Source organism: Temnothorax nylanderi, unplaced genomic scaffold, assembly GCF_030848795.1.
Source record: "Temnothorax nylanderi isolate EJ_2023f unplaced genomic scaffold, tnyl_v1.0 TNYL_tig0268_pilon, whole genome shotgun sequence".
Lineage (NCBI taxonomy): Eukaryota > Metazoa > Arthropoda > Insecta > Hymenoptera > Formicidae > Temnothorax > Temnothorax nylanderi.
In genome coordinates, this window is record NW_027249330.1 from 140,817 (window position 1) to 159,017 (window position 18,201).

The window sequence follows — 18,201 nt, forward strand, 5'->3', positions numbered from 1 at the left end:
GACATGTTCGATAAACAAATGCCGCCTCGCGTCGATGTTCGGCCGATAGTATTTATAAACAGATGTCATTTCACACCTCAGATGCGAGCGAGCGCCTATGACAGGCGGCTATAATTTATGACCCTCAACTAGCGTGACGCCGTGGTCCTTTTCTCTCGAAAAGGGCTGAAAGTAATAAAATCAAGCCCGTCTTCTCGTTCGCGTTCTCTCTCTCTCGCTCGCAGTCTCTCTCTCGCTCCCATCACCCGTTCGCGTTATCTCTCCTTCGCGCGCGTCTTCTCGTTCGCGTTATCCCTTCCTCGCGGATGTTCTCTATCACCTGCGTTCTTACGTTCGCCTTCTCTTTCTTTTATCCACGTATTCTCTCTCGCTCTCATTCCACTTCGCGTTTCTTTCCTTTATAATAAATAATTGGGAGAAATGGAAGATAATAAACTTTTTATCATATAAACATTAATTTATTTATCATGTATCGCAATCAATAATCGAATTTTTATCAAAAACGTCGCGCAAGATTCTAGCTGCATCACATTTATCGGTTATACAATTTCTTCGTAAAATGGTTACAAATTGATTAAATTTCACATTTACCTCATTTGTATTTTGATACAGCTTGAAATATTCATGTTCGACGCAATGTTCTAGTTCGAATAAGAAAAGTACGGTCGATGATTTCATATACATGGAATTATTATATAATGTAAGTTTTACAACATTCGCATCACGTATTTTTACGAGTTCTATACGCAGATCTCGAATCAACATTGATGAAGGTGCGGTTGACTGCAGGAGTCGTTCGATATCCGCACGTCTTTCAATTAGCGCTGTCCACGTCGTATGAGCCAACACCATTTGATTTCCTCGGTTATCACCGAGAAGTAGTTCCACAAAGGACACAGGTCCCACGCTGATTCCAATATCCAGATATTTATAAGCTGTTGATGTCAATGCGTATCGTCTGCCTAGTATACGAACCGCGCGACGCTCCAACGAGATGCTGTAGAAAAAAATAATGAGATTACTTTCAAAATAATACAATTCGCAAAAAGATATAAAAATATATAGCTCTATAAATTAAACAAAACTTACTTGTTCTCACACGTTGGAGTTTCAACATCGGGAATCGGTACGTAATAATTCATACGTCTACTGCTACTGTTACCGCCGTTGCTTCCTTCAACGGAATACATTCTTTCTCTCGGTTATGAGAAGCGGACCGTTGACACAAGCAGCCGATACGAGACTAATCGTATAAAATTAATCGCGTATACGCGGCAACTTCTAAAACTATGATGAAGGAGGGGGAAATTAATGTTTCTGGAACGCGCAATCAGAGCTCTGAAATTTAGGAAAGGGGACTAAGGTAGGATTTTTTTCTGTATTAAGACGTATACCCCCTCTCCGCATGACATCAACCGCGAAACATGTTGAGAGCTCCCTCGAAGCTCTCGAGTTAGAATTCGTCACGTATACCTATTTATTCTTTAATTTTGTACACTATCAACTAAAGGGGAAAGGAAATTAAACATTGTAATTAATCATTTATATTTTTTTATTTAAAAAAATTACATCTCTCTCTGGCGTCGCGACCACCAGTTAAATATTTTTAATACATTTTGCAATGCGCAATTCTTAACATGTTTTCCACATCGCACAGTATTGGTAACATCTAGATTATTTAAAGATTCGACATCTTCGTAATCCGCATCCAAAGTCTCAATGTACAGGTTTTTTCTCGCTTTATTCTCGAGCAGATCCACCAGCCATTCTCGTTTCTGGCATCCCTTGACGTACACGAGAGTCGGCATCTCGTCGTCGTCGTCGTCCTCTTGCTCACCGAGCACGGCCGATGTAATTAAACGTTTCACCATGCTGTACGGCACGTTTCCGTCTTCCCATCGTAATCCATGGTGATTGCGAATCAACCAGGAAGCACATGACTTGTCGAATTTTGTAAGGAGACTCCACGGCATGGGGCATGTAAAGATGTGATGCGCCAGAACAACCCCGTTTCTCAGCACCGCTACCTCCTTTACGACAAATTTCATCCCGACGATGAATCCTTGCAGATCGACGAACGTTGGCGCGATCATGATGCAACGAAGGAACGATCCGTACTGTATCACATCGCGATACATCTGTCTCTCTTATATCGAAATTTTTACCGACATTACAATTTACGTGAGTTTGCGCACTACGTTTGACAACGGACAGTATTTGATTACGCGGTCATGCAAGATGAGACAATAGGCGGTAGTATTTGCAGGCACGTTCTCTTTACAGTCAAATTCTATTCGCACATCCACGGTGGCGCTCTTGACGGACTCGTTTTGTCGGGAGCAATCGATGATGACGAAAGGTCCAAGCGTCAGGAATGTACTCAAATTGAGAAACGTATCGTAGCGATCGTATCCGTAATAAGCTTTACGAAAACGCGCATACATATCATAAAGAAGGGCGTATCGATTTTTTTCAAAATCTAGATTTGAGTCATCGTATGGATAAGATTCAGAGTTTAGATAAAGCTTGATATTGGTCAAGTTACAGTGATTGAAATAGCCAATATTTTGAGCCATGATATTTTTGCGACCGGTCTGCAGCGCAAAGATAACGTATCGCGGTTTCTCTAACTGAGTCGCGGTCTTGACGGCCCACGAATGCTTGGTCGTGTTCTGCAGCAGGGGGTACTCGTACAGATCCCACGAACGAAAACTGACACTAAGATATCGTCCGCTTCTCAAGGCCCGTAACATGGACAGTTTATTGACCTCGTTTAACGTAACGTGAGGCATTCGCCATTGTACTTTGAACAATTCGATTTCCGGCTCAGTCGCCGGATTTCCTATAATGCAATTGTTGTCGTTACGCGCTCGTATCAAAATTAATTCGTGACGAGCGTTAACAATCACGCGTTTGTAATCCTCGCAAAAGCCTAACAATGTGTAGAGCGGAACGCAAAAATTGAAATATCCTTCCGAACGGGTAGATGAAATGTCCCATCCAGCATTCCGCAACATCTCCGCCTTGTCGTACGTTATCGATACATAGTTCTTGAGAGTACTGGTTATTCCAGCGTTTCTGCTGCGATCAATCTCCACGCCGTTGAGCTCGTATCGAATTTCATCGAACATGAACGCCACGGAATTAGTTACAAGCGTTGTCACAGACTCGTTATTCTTTTTCTTTACCACCAATCTTCCTTCGACGTAGAGAAAGCTTTCGCACGGCAACGTGTATAAATCTTGTTGTTGTATGGGTATTCTTATCTCGTCGTTGTGTCCAAACGTCGTATTGGCGTACGGATTGTACGTGTGTGTTTCAATCTTGACGACACTGTCGTCAAAGATCGGTTCACCTCCAATGTTAAGGATATCGGCCATGCTTCCTCAGATATTTCGCACCGCGAATCCCAAAGATCGTAGAAATTCAACGTTCGATGCGGTGAGCTTCTTTCTCGTCTCTTTTTTAGCTCCACCAAATGATCGGATGATATCGTCGACCGTTGCCGTAAAGATATTCTTATCTCTCGCGTGCTCCGAGTTCAGTACGAGCATCTCATATGTCGTCCGTACACTAGCGCGCGTTATCGCTGTCGCAGTCGTACGTGCAATCTGACGGTGATCTCTTCTCCTCGAAAATCAATCAATCGATCGTCTTGATCCACAACGCGAATCGTTAGGTCCGTAATGCTCCGTACGGTGATCGGCAGGTAAATGATCTGTGCCGGCGTTTCCGATATTTTATATCCTGGTAGCACGCTCGGTGAAAACTCGTGTATCGTGTGCACGTACTTGTCGTTGCTGTACGCGCCCGCGGTCACGTTACACTCTACGCGAATGATGTTTACGCTAATGATATTTATCGGTACGTCCGATTCGTACCATTGTCGCGGCTCCAGCACGCGATTCGTTGAAAATCCCAGCAGCGATCCAATGTTGTTCGGTTTGTTAAAGTTTACTCTGAAAGCGCACTTGATCTCGCTCTTCATCGTATTGTTGTTGGCACGAATAATCAACGGATAGTCTTCATCTTCGCCGACGTGTTGCTTTCTCGCGACATTATTGGATTGATCCCGTAAAATGACGCGTCTTAGATACGTGTTTATATCACGCAATTTGTACGATCCTTCGGGAATGGTAATTTCCTTGTCGTCAAAGTAGAATTTATTGTTCGAAGAATTCACGTTCGGTATCGTGTAATAGGTTTCAAAATTTGTCAGGCCGAGCTCGTAATCGCCATCGCTCAAGTCCACGGCGGGAAAGTAGCTTACCGCGAGGACGCTACTCTTGCCGGTGAGCGTGAATGTCAGCGACATGTTTGAATGAATACTGAGTTCAAACAGCGCGACGGTCGTCTTTAAATTGATCGTCAACCGTCTGTAGAAAGCGTAGACACAGTTGTCCGCAATTGCTCTGATCGTATCGTTGAAAAGGCATGTGATTGTACTCTATCTTCGTCACGTTGTTCTTTAGATATAGCACCAATTCCCTCGGCGGTCGAAGATTGCCAAAACTGTCGAAATATATGGCTCGATCTCCCCTCTTCGCGTACGCCACCCAGTGAGTACCCGGTCCCTCGGCGTTATCCAAATTCACGATACCACTCTCGTTTCGACACACTCCCTCTGTTGGTAAGGCAGTACGCATGAAAATACCTCTAAAATATGGAATGTGCATACGCTTTGCCAGTTTTTGTAGTTGTACGTTGGTTGTTACGCCCTTGGGAATTTTCAGTATCTCCGCGACTTTTTTTTTCTTCTTCGATGCCACTCCTTGCCCGCGTTTGTACGGAGCGAGATAAAGTCCATGACCTTTCATGGCGCGATTGTGACGTTTCAATTCTTCCAGCTGACGCTGCGCGGCTTTGTTATCGTTCACGGCCTTTACGACTCTCGCCGCTCCGCCGACCAACGAGCTGAGAACTCCCAACAACGGTAGAATCGGCAATACGCCGCCTCGTTTTGCCACCGAAAGTATTCGCCTGTTCGATACTCTCTTCTTCTTCTTCTTCGTCTTCTTTGTTTTCAAGCCCATTCCGAGCTTTGTCTTAGCCTTCATGGCCACCCAGACGGCTGTAGCGGCAGGTCTCTCTCCGAGAGTCGAATCTTTCGCGGTAATGCGTTTTCGCGCTTCCGCAGCGAGTATCTCGTCCGCCGCGTGTCTCTCGGCGAGATCGTTGCTACGCGAATAAGCTATGTCGTGCTCGCGACACGCCGCGTCTAATGGATTAATACCTTGATCGCCTCTCGCCAATCGTTCTTCTAAATGAGTGCCCGGGCCACAAAATTGATAGCCGGGAATATGCAATTCGATCGGAAGTGCGTTTATCGCGCGATTTAACAGGCCTCTACCAATTTTTTTCGTTGACATTCGCCGCAATCCTTTATCATTGGCGCGGGACCGTCGAGGTGCGTTCGCTGCCACGGTTGATTGTAATGTTCGTAACAGCGACGATAGGTCTGTACCTCTAAATCCGCCTTTATATGTTCCGGAAGCTTGTCCCACACGCAGTGGACGTGATCACCGCACGTTTGCAACAGAACGGCTTTCGGCACAAATTGCAGCTGTTCGGCGCTCAAGCCGCGAATATCGGAAGGTCTCGACAGTAGGACGAACATCTTTGCTACTGAGCGATTCGCGGTTCCGCTCGCCTATAAATAGGCGTTCGAGTCAGCCAGAGAGTCGGCAGTGTGGAAAAAAATGAGATTCGTGCGACAACCGTTGGCAATTCGCGTGACCATTTGCGACGACAGATTACGGTCGATGGGGGGCAACGCGGAGAAACGCAAGCATGGTACGATGTTACCGACTACTATACGCGCGATCATTTGCGGCCCCTCGAATTGCGGTAAAACCAACGTTTTGATAAGCATGTTGGAAAGTCCGCACGGCGTACGTTTCGAAAACGTGTACGTATACTCGAAATCGTTGCAACAGCCGAAATATCGATATTTGGAGAATTTGTTGACATCGATCGACGAAATCGGCTACTTTACGTTCTCCAATAACAGTGACGTCATTCCACCGAGCGACGCGCGTCCAAACTCGATCTTTGTCTTCGATGACGTGGCGTGCGATAAGCAAGACGCGGTGAGAGAGTATTTCTCAATGGGGAGGCACTCGAGCGTTGACTCCTTCTATCTCTGTCAGACGTACGCGAGAATACCTAAACATCTGATACGCGACAACGCGAACTTGCTGATCCTGTTCAAACAGGATGGTACCAATTTGAAACACGTGTACAACGATCACGTAAATACCGACATGCCGTACGACGAATTTTGCTCGTTGTGTCACGATTGTTGGCAATGCAACTACGGATTCGTAGTAATAGACAAGGACAGCGCGCTTTCGAACGGCCGATACAGAAAAGGATTTAACGTGTTCGCGATACCGCAAAAGCGATCAGTCGTTGCCGATACCTCGTCGAAGGTGAAACGTTAGCGTTATAGAGATCGACACTTTGGTTTGTTTTCCCCGCGATGGCCGCAATCAACGGGAGCGAGAATATTTGCGAACGCGAGAAGATTGGGAAAGAGATTGCGAAAACGAGTGATTCGATTCGCAAGAAACTTCGCGCTTTGAAGACCGGTAAGATCGAGAAGGACATTGAGTTAGACACGCACTTTAAGCCCCTCATCGGACCGCTGCAAAAGATCGTCGACAACTCGATCGCGGTGAAGAAGGAGGAGCCGGAAAGCGTCGCTGACGCGGGGATGGAAACGTTACCCGATCAATAGTGCGAAGAGGAGGAGGAGAAGGAGGATGCGATGTCGAGAAAGAGGAGACGAGATAGCTCCTGGTCGAATCGCTTCTGATCGACGCCGCTTAAATTTCTTAAATCGAAACGATCGAAAGTTGCTCCACTAAATGTACCTGCACTGATAACCTCTACACCGTCCGCGGCGACGCGTACCGTACAACGTACAAGTTCCGAATCACTCGCGAGCGATGATGATGATGATGATGATGATGTTTTCGAAAGCATGAACACAAGTAATCTTGAGACGTCCGTTCGAAAGCAGTTGCAGACAGCGGAGGGTCGAGAAATATTTGAAGAATCAAAGCGAGATCACTTAGGTCCGTTGGGCCAAAAGTACATCGAAACTGCTTTGAACGACAATCAAAAGGTTATAGACTACGTGTACGGCGTTTATTTCGACAACGATGGAATGATGCTCGGCAACAAACGTTTTGACGTGGACAAGGCGGATAACATAATTATCGGCGGCGTACGATATATCGGCACACCTGGTCTTTACGAGTTGATCTTCAAGAATCATCCCAATGACGACATCTACACGGAGGACGATAAGCAAACGTACAAGAGCATCCTGTTGGAGACGAGTGCTCATAAACGCAAACACAATGCGCACGCTCCATTACTGGGCAACAGGGGATACAAGTATAGATATGTAATCGCACCGTTGATATCTATCGAATCCAGAAAGAAAAAATCTGGAAAGGGATTATCCATGCCTCGCGCGATGACGCTAACCGACAATAAGATCGACTACGTGCACTGGGACGACCCCAACGAGCTGGTGGATCGTCACAGATTGCTCGACGCTTCGCGCCACGCTGGCAACAATGCTCACGACAACGAGATCATGTCGATCATCGAGGAACTTCGCGAAGCCGGGCTTATTATAAATTAAACCATGCGTCGGTGAACCATTCAATCAGCATTGAAATGCCGATCAACAAGTTTGGCATATCGCTCGGAAGAGACGGGGCGGAACCGTACCATCGATGGAGCGGATTAATGAAAAATTTCGTGCGCGATAACGCTCTGTGTCGCACCGTTATGGACTTTGACGCAAGGTCGCGGAAGATTCGTCGCGTGGCGCAACCAGAGGCTGACGATGACGCGGTTAATAAACTATACGTTGATCAATTCTTTAAAATGTTGAGCAATCAACGAAAAGAATCAGACGAGAAGCTGACTGCGTTCGAGAAGGATCTGCAAGCGTTACGGACTACGATAAACAAGCTTCGCCATTCGACTATCGTTGAATCAGACGCGACAACGAACAACAATGGACAAACGGTTCAGCAGAAACGACTATCAAAAGCCGGCGAGTGAAGAGAGGCAACGGTTAATTGACGACGGCGACGAACGAAAACGAACGATTCGAGAACGGTTGTCGGACGGCTGTCTAACGGTTCAAGAACGGTTGTCGGACGGTTGTCGAACGGTTCAAAAACAGCTTAAAAACGATTACGAGCGGTTTAGAAACAGCTGCGAAATACGCAGAGACAGGAAAGGCTACAAACGGTTAAAGAACGTCGACGACGACGACGACGAATGGAAATAAATGGTTAACAAACGGAAATAAACGACTCAGGAACGGCTAAAAAACGGCTAACGAGCAGTTATAAACGGCAACAAAAACATGACATCGCTAAAATCCGACGGACGTAAAAATATGGAGAAGCAACGACTCGTCGAGGAACTGCACCCTCCGGCGAGAAGAAATTTTCCCCGAAGACACGTCATAGTGCGAGGGTACGATGACCTGTGGCAGGCTGACATCGTCGAGATGCGTCCGTACTCACGTTTCAACGGAGGCTACCACTACATACTTACCGTCATCGATGTGTTGAGCAAGCACGCGTGGGCCGTGCCACTCAAGGGTAAAGGCGGAAGCGAAACAGCTAACGCTATCGCTGAGATCATTCGACGCAGCGGGAGGTGCCCTAGTAACCTACAAACCGATATAGGGAAGGAATTTTACAACACCGACGTGCAACGTCTCGTGAGAAAACACGGCATCAATCATTATTCCACATATTCGGTATTGAAGGCGTCGGTCGTCGAGCGATTCAATCGCACGCTCAAGAACGACATGTGGAAGATGTTTACGCTCAATGGAAGTTACAAATGGGTCGGCGCTTTGCCGCGATTCGTATCGGATTACAACGCGCGCAAGCATCGAACCATCGGCATGCGACCCGTCGACGTTACCCCCGCGATCGCTGAAAAACTCTTGGCTACCGTATACAGCGCGATAAAAATCGCAGATCTGGCAAAGTTCAAAGCGGGCGACTTGGTACGCGTTAGCAAATACAAGACGATTTTCGAAAAGGGTTACACGCCGAATTGGACCACCGAGGTGTTTAAGATCGTTAAAGTGCAGCGTACCAATCCCGTAACCTATCTACTCGAGGACTATCGTGGAAATTCCGTCGCTGGAGGGTTCTACGAACACGAGTTGCATCGCGCGACTTATCCGGACGTGTATCTCGTGGAGAAAGTACTGCGCAGGAGGGGCGACGAGGTTTACGTTAAATGGCTAGGATTCGATGGATCGCACAACTCATGGATACATAAGGAAAATGTTATTTAATTCGTGCAAACTTTTTTATTTTTTAACATAAAGAATATGCAATATGTAATACATATGTAAAGTGTTTGATATATGAAATACAAATAAAGTGTGTGAAATACACACATGTGCAATATATTTATTTATTAATATTCTTTCCAATACTGTAATATAATACTCACAATACGTTACGTTATACTACATACATTCATACATTCATATGTTATACGACATACATACGTACGACATACATACGTACGACATACATACGTTACATACGTTACATACGTTATACTATTACATACGTTATACTATTACATACATATACTACTACATACGTTATACTATTACATACGTTATACTATTACATACGTTATACTATTACATACGTTATACTACTACATACGTTATACTATTACATACGTTATACTACTACTACATACGTTATACTATTACATTAAATACATACAATACACTACGTTTTCGGAGGGGGTATTTGATAATGTCCCCACGGTAACGTATCGGTCGAATCGGGTATAATGTATCGCTTGTCGTCGTACGGACTCAGAGCGATTTTCGTTTCGGACACGGTGTACACCTTGTGTTGTTCGGACCTTATGCAAGCCTGCTGTCGCGTCATTTCAATTTCGTCGCGCAGACACCTCGTGTAGTCGTCGAACGTTATCGACCTGGCTACGACGTTGCTCTTAACACCTTTAGCCTTTTTCGTATCTTTCTTACCGTCCACTCGCAAGGCGTACATCTTTGCTCTAAGCCCGACGAATTCGGTCATGATCGCACCGTTGTTTTCGTCTTTCATCAAGCCCGGCACCTTCTTGTTCTCGAGCGGTATACCGTACGCGTTGTCGATCGCGTAATCGCTCGTGTCGAATTTAGCGATATCGCGTTTCATGTTTTTGTACACATCCTCGCACTTTACGTGATATATCAGACTGTCCGTATCGGTGTACATAATTCTACACATGTCGTCATACAGGGGAGACATGTACTCGTGATGAAATTCGTACAAACAGACTTTCGATATGTCGAGAATGCACATGCCGACGTAAATAGGTTTGTCAAATTTAACCTCGAGTTTTCGCAGTTCGACGGCTATCAGATTTTCCGAAAAAACGCTCCTACTGTGAAAATTTGGTTTCGAGATCAGTGCCTCCGCGCCGTATCTACCGCTCCATTTTGTTAATAATTTTACATTAACGTGATTTTGAACATTCTCCATAGTTTTCCCGAAAACCGCGTTGTTCATCAATTTATACAAATTTTTCTCGAAATCGTTTTTGGCCAGTGTTCTAAATTTTGTATTATGTTCGATGTATTCGCGGAGCCATGGAGATTGAGCGAATTGTAATACGCGATGAATTTTTGTGACGCGAAGGCCGTGGCGCGTGCACTGCTGTAGGTTGCGGTAGTGTATGACGTAACGCTTCTTATCGTAGAGCGTAGCTAGAAGTTTTTCCTGTCGTTTGCCGGGCGGTTTGTTGCGCGTCGGACAGAACGGTAGGTCGGCGTGCGCGTCGTGTTTATTCTGCGGATACTCTAGGTCGACTTCGAGAATGTAACCCGTGGGCGAATCGAAAGCGATCGTGCTAAACTCGAAATTCGAGACGTCTTCGACCCATCGAAAATCTGCATAGGGCAATGGTTGACACATCGCCCAGCCGTACAAGTTGTTTACATCGAAATACATCAGGTACGACGATGGAATCGACGGATCGTAAGATTGCATATACCTGTTATTGGCTTGTGCGTATCTGTTTGAACATTGACTCAAACCGCCGCGTATACCGCGGTCAATAAACATGACCATGTCAATGTCTGTGAGCAGTTCGAAATTGATACGCGTATGCTTCAACATAGCGTCCCACGTAAAACCCGGTAGAGTGTAATAATACGCCGGATCGAGTTTATAACTTGCGACGCAGCTATCGCGAAAATTTTCAAACACGTCGGCCAATAACAAGACATCGATCTTTAGATATAAATCGCTGTATTCGCCCATGGTTCGAACGGAGAACCACTGCCAGACGTTAACGGCGTGCTTGTAATCGCTCTCGGATACGGTGTCACCTGTCAATGAACTGTAAAACGAGTCGCGCGATGGTAAACACGTATCCTCCAACTTTTCGACGCAGTCAATGTACTCGTATGGAAATATACCTTTTTGCGTCAGCAAATCAAAATTTTCTGCGGATAATTCACAAAATTCGCGTTGTAATATTTGCAGTTTATCCTTGCTGAGATATGATGCTAATTTTTCGAGACTTGCGGTGAGAAACTTGTACGAGTCGATGAATCTTAATTTGATGCAATTTTTTTTGTCTTTATCCTTAGTGCTTTTAACGTTCTTCGTAAACGAAATGTATTTTTCTTTGGTAATTGAGAGTAAGTCTACACGTCCTTCGTACGCGGTAGCTATTGTCTTTATTATAAAATGAGAATTATAACCCGATAAATTATGAAATATTACTGGGATGAAGTGAGAATTTTTATAATTCAAGTTACAATTAGAATGCGCGGGACCTCGATAATTGCCGGTCAAGTGACAGTGATCGCGTACTCGCACGTCGTCTGGCTCGAACGGTTTTTCGCACACGTGACAGTGCGTTGCGCTGTTAAACTTTTCCCACTCGTCTCGCGTGAAATCCGCCATGGGTATATTAGCGGACAAGATGTTCTTTACGTCGTGTGCTAAACGTCTTAGTTCCTCGGCGAACCACGCGACGCAATCCTTATCGCGACGAAATCGATACGCGGATAACGAGTCGTCGTACGAGCACCGCACGTAGTATCCTATGCTAAATACCTGATGATGTTGAGAGTCTCACACTGTGAGGGGTGGAGTCTATTTTCCTAGGGGCAGTTATTTTGCCCTATTAAGCTCGCGTCTAAATCGTCGAATTGAAATTCGCGTTCGACTACGATGTTAGGATGTAATTCCGGTTCTGATTCGCTTTCACTTGAGTAGTACGCGTCTAAGTTTCTACGCACGGTTTTGCGATTGTCGCTTACGACTTCTTCGGTCGTTTGGACGGGACTTAACGGGCTATTTCTACGCGCTCGTCGTGACGTCTCGCTATGGAGCCACGATTGGTTTAGTTCCGCAGGTGGATTATCGCTTTCCGACATCTACGGTAATTGCGCTTTACATAAATTGCTTAATCGACTTACATTACGGTCGCTAGTCGCATGCTGCTGGTCGGTGCTCGTGCCGCTTTATCAGTCGGTGAGCCTTCGTTGAGGTAGGTCGGTGCCGTCTCGGGTTACGCTGAACGTTGGTCCCTTGTCGGCCGCTACCGTGTGTTCCGCTGTTGTCGAATCTGGCTGCCGTGTCTCCGTTGAGGATGTTGCACCGCCTTAACGATTCACTTTTTCTGTTTCAGCTGCCGTTCCCGTCTTCCTGCCAGTGGATCCCTCACGCTGCCATCAGTTGTTGTGCCCCCTTTTTGCGGAGGGACACTTGAGTTCTTTTTGGTCCACGGAGAATTCGGCATCGATGGAAATAAATGGCACTTTTTGAATAAAGGACAACTTTTAATTATCACTCTGCGTTACAATCGTTATTCGCGTATGAAACCCGTCACTGCTCTCTGCTTCCCGACTCACATTGCCCTCTCGTCTGCTTCTCTCCTTCCGTTTTGTTCGCTCGTCCGTCCTTCGGTTTCGCTGAGTTGCCCGATCGGATGTAGGCCGATCGCGCAACTCATTGTTTTGATTTCTCTTTGTCTCTCGGTCTTGATTTCTTTTCACGGCCTCGTTTATAATAAGATCTTTACAATACATATCTTTAAATAACAATGTTTCTTAATCCTATTTTGTAATATTAATTTGGGGCCGCAACAAAATAAGCAACTAAAAAACTGACGACAATCAGAAACCTAGAAAAATAGGCAAGAAAACTGTAAAAACTTCTAATTTAAAAATTAATTATTTAGTTAGACAATCAGAAACATAGAAAAATAGGCAAGAAAACTGTAAAAACCTCTAATTTAAAAAATAATTATTTAGACAATATATTACCAATTGTTTCGTGCTCGACTTGATGTGTCGGAGCGCGATGAATGCCGGAGCCACTCAGATAGAGTGCGAAACGAGGGGGAGGGCGGCGGATGAGAAATCGTCTATCGTTCTCGCGATTAATTGTCACTGGCAGGTTTTATTGCATGGACACTGTCGTGGCCGGAATCAATCGGATCTTGAGTCGGCCGCACACGCGACACGGAGATCTTTCTGAGCCTCGTCGGAATGCTCTTCCGACGGCAATCGGGCAGAAGGAACTCTTGGTCGCGAGACAGATTGCGACGGCGATCGCGACGACAGATGTCCAGAGCTAATTTCGTGTTGAGCTCGATTCTCACGCTCGGATTGTCTATCACGCACGCACTCAGCGATGGGTTTGACCGCGATGCCGCGCTCAACGGTGGAGAAACCACGCACAAAATTTGCGGATGTGTTGCGGAGAGAACTTGACGCTAACGTGTACGAATCGAGTCTAACTCCCATCATTCTCTTTCGCTCCGAGGGCATGCGCGCACCTCTCCAAAGGTCCACGTCAACGCGTGATCGACCACGCAGGACGGCGTGATCGATCAACCGCGTGCGGATCGAATCTGTGCCACGAGACTGACAGCAGGCGCGTAGCAGTCAGCTTCGCGGCACGGTTACAACGCTCCTTAACACCAATTAACATTTCACTTAATTTTAAATCACAAAACTTTTGTTTATGTTTCTTCCCCAGCCAGCTATATTTTTCTGCCAATTTATTACTTAAGATTTGGTTCAAATTTCGTTTCATAAATTCATACAAATGTTTTCCACCAATACGCGATGCTTGTGTAACCTGCCATACATTTGTTAATTAAATATTTGTATTTCATATAAATTTCATATAATACACATTACTATACTTTACAAACTTTAATTTATGTAAAAAATATTGAATAAAAAAAACAATTTCTAAATTTGATTATAGAGCTAAATTGTTTATAAAAATCATATTTTAAGTGGCATGGATAAAAATATAATAGTAAAATTATATGTTCAAATATTTCATAGAAATCTTTTATAAGGAGAAACTCAGAGACATTTTCAACGCCTTTTTGCTGAACGGGGAATTTCCAAACGACTGGCGTACGTCACTTGTCATTTTTATACCGAAATCAGGAGGCAGAGGTGTTAGGCCGATTTTCCTTCTTTCTTGCACGCTTAAGGTTTTAGAAAAATGCCTATATAACCGGCTCAGATGGCTACTTGAATCTAGCTGTATGTTATCGGACCAGCAACTTGGTTTTCGAAACGCGAAGTCCTGTATAGATAGTATGGTGACATTAACCAATCATATTAAAGCTGGATTCCTTCAGGGTGCGTATACAGTGGCAGCGTTTTTAGACATTGACGGTGCATTTGACAATGTGCTGCCGCACCTTTTGATACAAGACTTAGAAAAGTTAGGAATCTCAGCACACTTTCGCAAGTTCGTGAGCAATTTGTTAGAAAATCGCATAATTTATTATATTAAAAAAGGGAGTAAAACTGGACCCTATTGGGCGCGTAAAGGCACCCCCCAGGGATCAATTCTATAAGTCCAACTCTATTTAATTTATATATTAAGGATATCATTAAGTTAATTAATGCTGATTGCAAAATTTTACTTTACGCAGATGATGTAGTTATCTATTCGACCCTCAAAGATTTGGACGAGGCGGTGCGTTCTATCAATGAATCAATACGGAGAATAGTAAGGTTTCTTCTGAACAAGGGGCTTACTCTATCGCCATCCAAGTCTCAAGCGGTTATATTCTCACGAAAGAGAAAAATGCCTTTAGTTATTCCGCGAGTTGTCATATCGGGCAACCTTATCGATTACTGCGAGGTTGTAAGATTTTTGGGCATTTTGTTGGACTCAAAGCTTAATGGCAAAGCACATTTTGATAACGTTATTGGAAAATGCAAAAGGACATTAAGCTTCATAGCAGCTCTCGCCGGAGTATGGTGGGGTGCTCACCCCCCAACAACTTATGATAGCATACAAAGGTATTATACGCAGTTCCATGGATTATATTATGGATGCCAGGTTGCAGGGCAACTACACCATCTTTCAAAAGTTGGAACGTGTTCAATACAGGGCCATCAGAATTGCGCTGGGTTACCGCCCACTCGGCATGTAATATTTCAGAAACATTTCTGCAAAATTCCATTGGAAATATTACACCTTTCATCAATATTTCAGAAATATTTCACGACCGTTTCTACAGCATTTCTGCAATGTTTCAATGTTCCCAATTATTTCAAATGCAACCTTGCTGAAAGATTTTGGCAATATTACGGTAATATTACTGAAATATTTATGAAATATATCTACAAAATATTGCAGAAACACTTCAGAGATATTTCAAATACATTTTACACTGAGAAAAATGTTTTGTATTAGCAAACAAAATTTTGTTACTAACGCAAAAACTATTTGTTGATATGTGAAAAATGAAATATTTTGTTACCGGAACAAAAAAAATATATTAAGCCATGTGCGTATAGCCGCCGCGCGTTTTATTTGTCCGAAGTCCGCTCTCTCAGCCGGTCACCCATCCAAGTACTATACCGGCGTCTTGTTGCTTGACATCGATGATCGAACAGGGTAGTGGTGATCCTCTGACTCTGACGCTTCTTTCTTCCTTATACTTGCTTATTTTGGTGAGCATAAAGCTATCGCATAACAATATTAACAATACAGATATACGAATAAATCTTTTCTGCCAGTCAGGGTCGAATATTATTTTATATTAAATATTATTAAATATTTTATATTAAAAATGCCATATGACAAAATTTGGAATATCAGAAAATTCTTAATAAAAGAGAAAAAATGCAATAAAATGCAATAATTATATAATAATAAATTTAATTTTTTATAAGTTCTAAAGTCTGTCAGCAACTTTTCGGAAATATTACAAATGCAATGTTGTATATGTGAAACATTCAAAAATATAACGCATGCAATGTAAACATAATAATAGTTTTATCATGTATCAGAAATGTTTCTAAACCATTACATCTGCAATATTTCTTCTGCAATATTGTAGAAATTCACTGCCTGCAATTCAATTTTTCATTACCTACGCAATCTTTCAGAAATTTTTCAGAAATATTTTAAATGCAGTGTTGCGTTTGATATGTTACAGAAATATTATTCGTGCAATGCAAACGTAATATTACTTTTATAATGTTTCAGAAATATTTCTGAAATATTACATCTACTACATTCTTTTTGCAATATTACAGAAACTTACAAATATTGTAAACAACTTTCTGAAAGATTTCAAAAATATTGTTAATGCAATATTATAAAAAACATGATGCAGGTACATTTCTGAAATATTTCAGATGCATAGTTACAAATGAAATGTTAACGAAATATTTCTGCACCATTTCCGAATATTTCAATATTTCAGCAACATAATATGCCGAGTAAGCGCCAATCAACTCCTATTAATGTCCTTCTAGATGAGGCCAAAGAGCCGCCACTACAACTCAGGTTCAGGTACCTTACGCTTAAGCTAGTACTTAAAAATATTGCTCAAAAGTTCAGTCCGGTCACTGCCAGTCTTGATGAAGTGTGCGAGCAAACTAGACGTCGGCATAACCATGACATCACTGTCAACACAATCCCTTCTTATAAGTCATACTCAGCTGTCCTAGGTAAACTTCATAGAATATATAGTTCAGTAACTTTACTGGTCTTTAACCACAGTTACGAATCGCTCATTTATCATATTCAATATAAAACTTTTGATTTTCCCCCTGACATTGTTAACCTCAACGCGATTTTTATGGAATATACCGAAGACTTAAGGAAACATGCAACTACCTTTTATACTGACGGATCTAAAGGTAATCCGGGGAAACCTGTTGGAGCAGGCATCCACTCACCCGAACTCAAAATCAATATAATGCATAAATTGCCCCCAGAAACAACCGTTTTCTCGGCGGAAGCTTGGGCCATCTTCCAGTCTTTAACGTGGATCTTACAATTTAAATATAATAAAGTAGTAATTTTTTCTGACGCCAAGAGCGTATTAGAAAACATTTTCTCATACAGACCGAATCAACAAAACTATATTATTCCCCGGATCAGAGAAAAAGTCTGTCAGATATTAAATAAAGGTATTGCGTTACATTTTGCTTGGATCCCCTCACATAAGGGGATAATTGGGAATGAAATGGCGAACAAGGCAGCAAAAAGGGCGATGAAAGCCGGCTTCCGGCCTGAGTTTAGGGTTCCCCACTGCGATTTTTATACGGTATCTAAAGCTTTTCTAAGAAAGCGTTTTGAATCATACTTATTTAATCAGGGAAAACAAGAAGGAATACGCTACTACAGCCTATATCATTCTGATAGCAGTTGCCCTTGGTTCCATAAAAAACCATTAAACAGCCAAGAAATTGTGCTATTGAACCGGTTGCGCAGCGGGCATTACAACTTAAATGATAGTCTATTTAAAAAAAATATTGTAAATTCCAGTGCCTGCCCTTGCGGCGACCCCACACAGGACATTAATCATATAATTTACAATTGTCAACTATATTCGAATAAGGCATCTGGACTAATTGACTATATTAATTATTCTTTCCCTCATGCTCCGCAAGATATATATTCTCTTATACGCTCTCCTACTCCAAAACTTATCCGCATTTTTCTAGCCACCTGTAAATCCATGGACATTCAACTGTAATCCTCCACCCGCGGGGGGGATCTACGCGACAACAATCACTTCATGAACGTGCATGGACCCATTTATGATTAAAAAAACATTCGTATTAACGCCGCATGGCGGTTTCAAATAATGTGTGCGCCATCC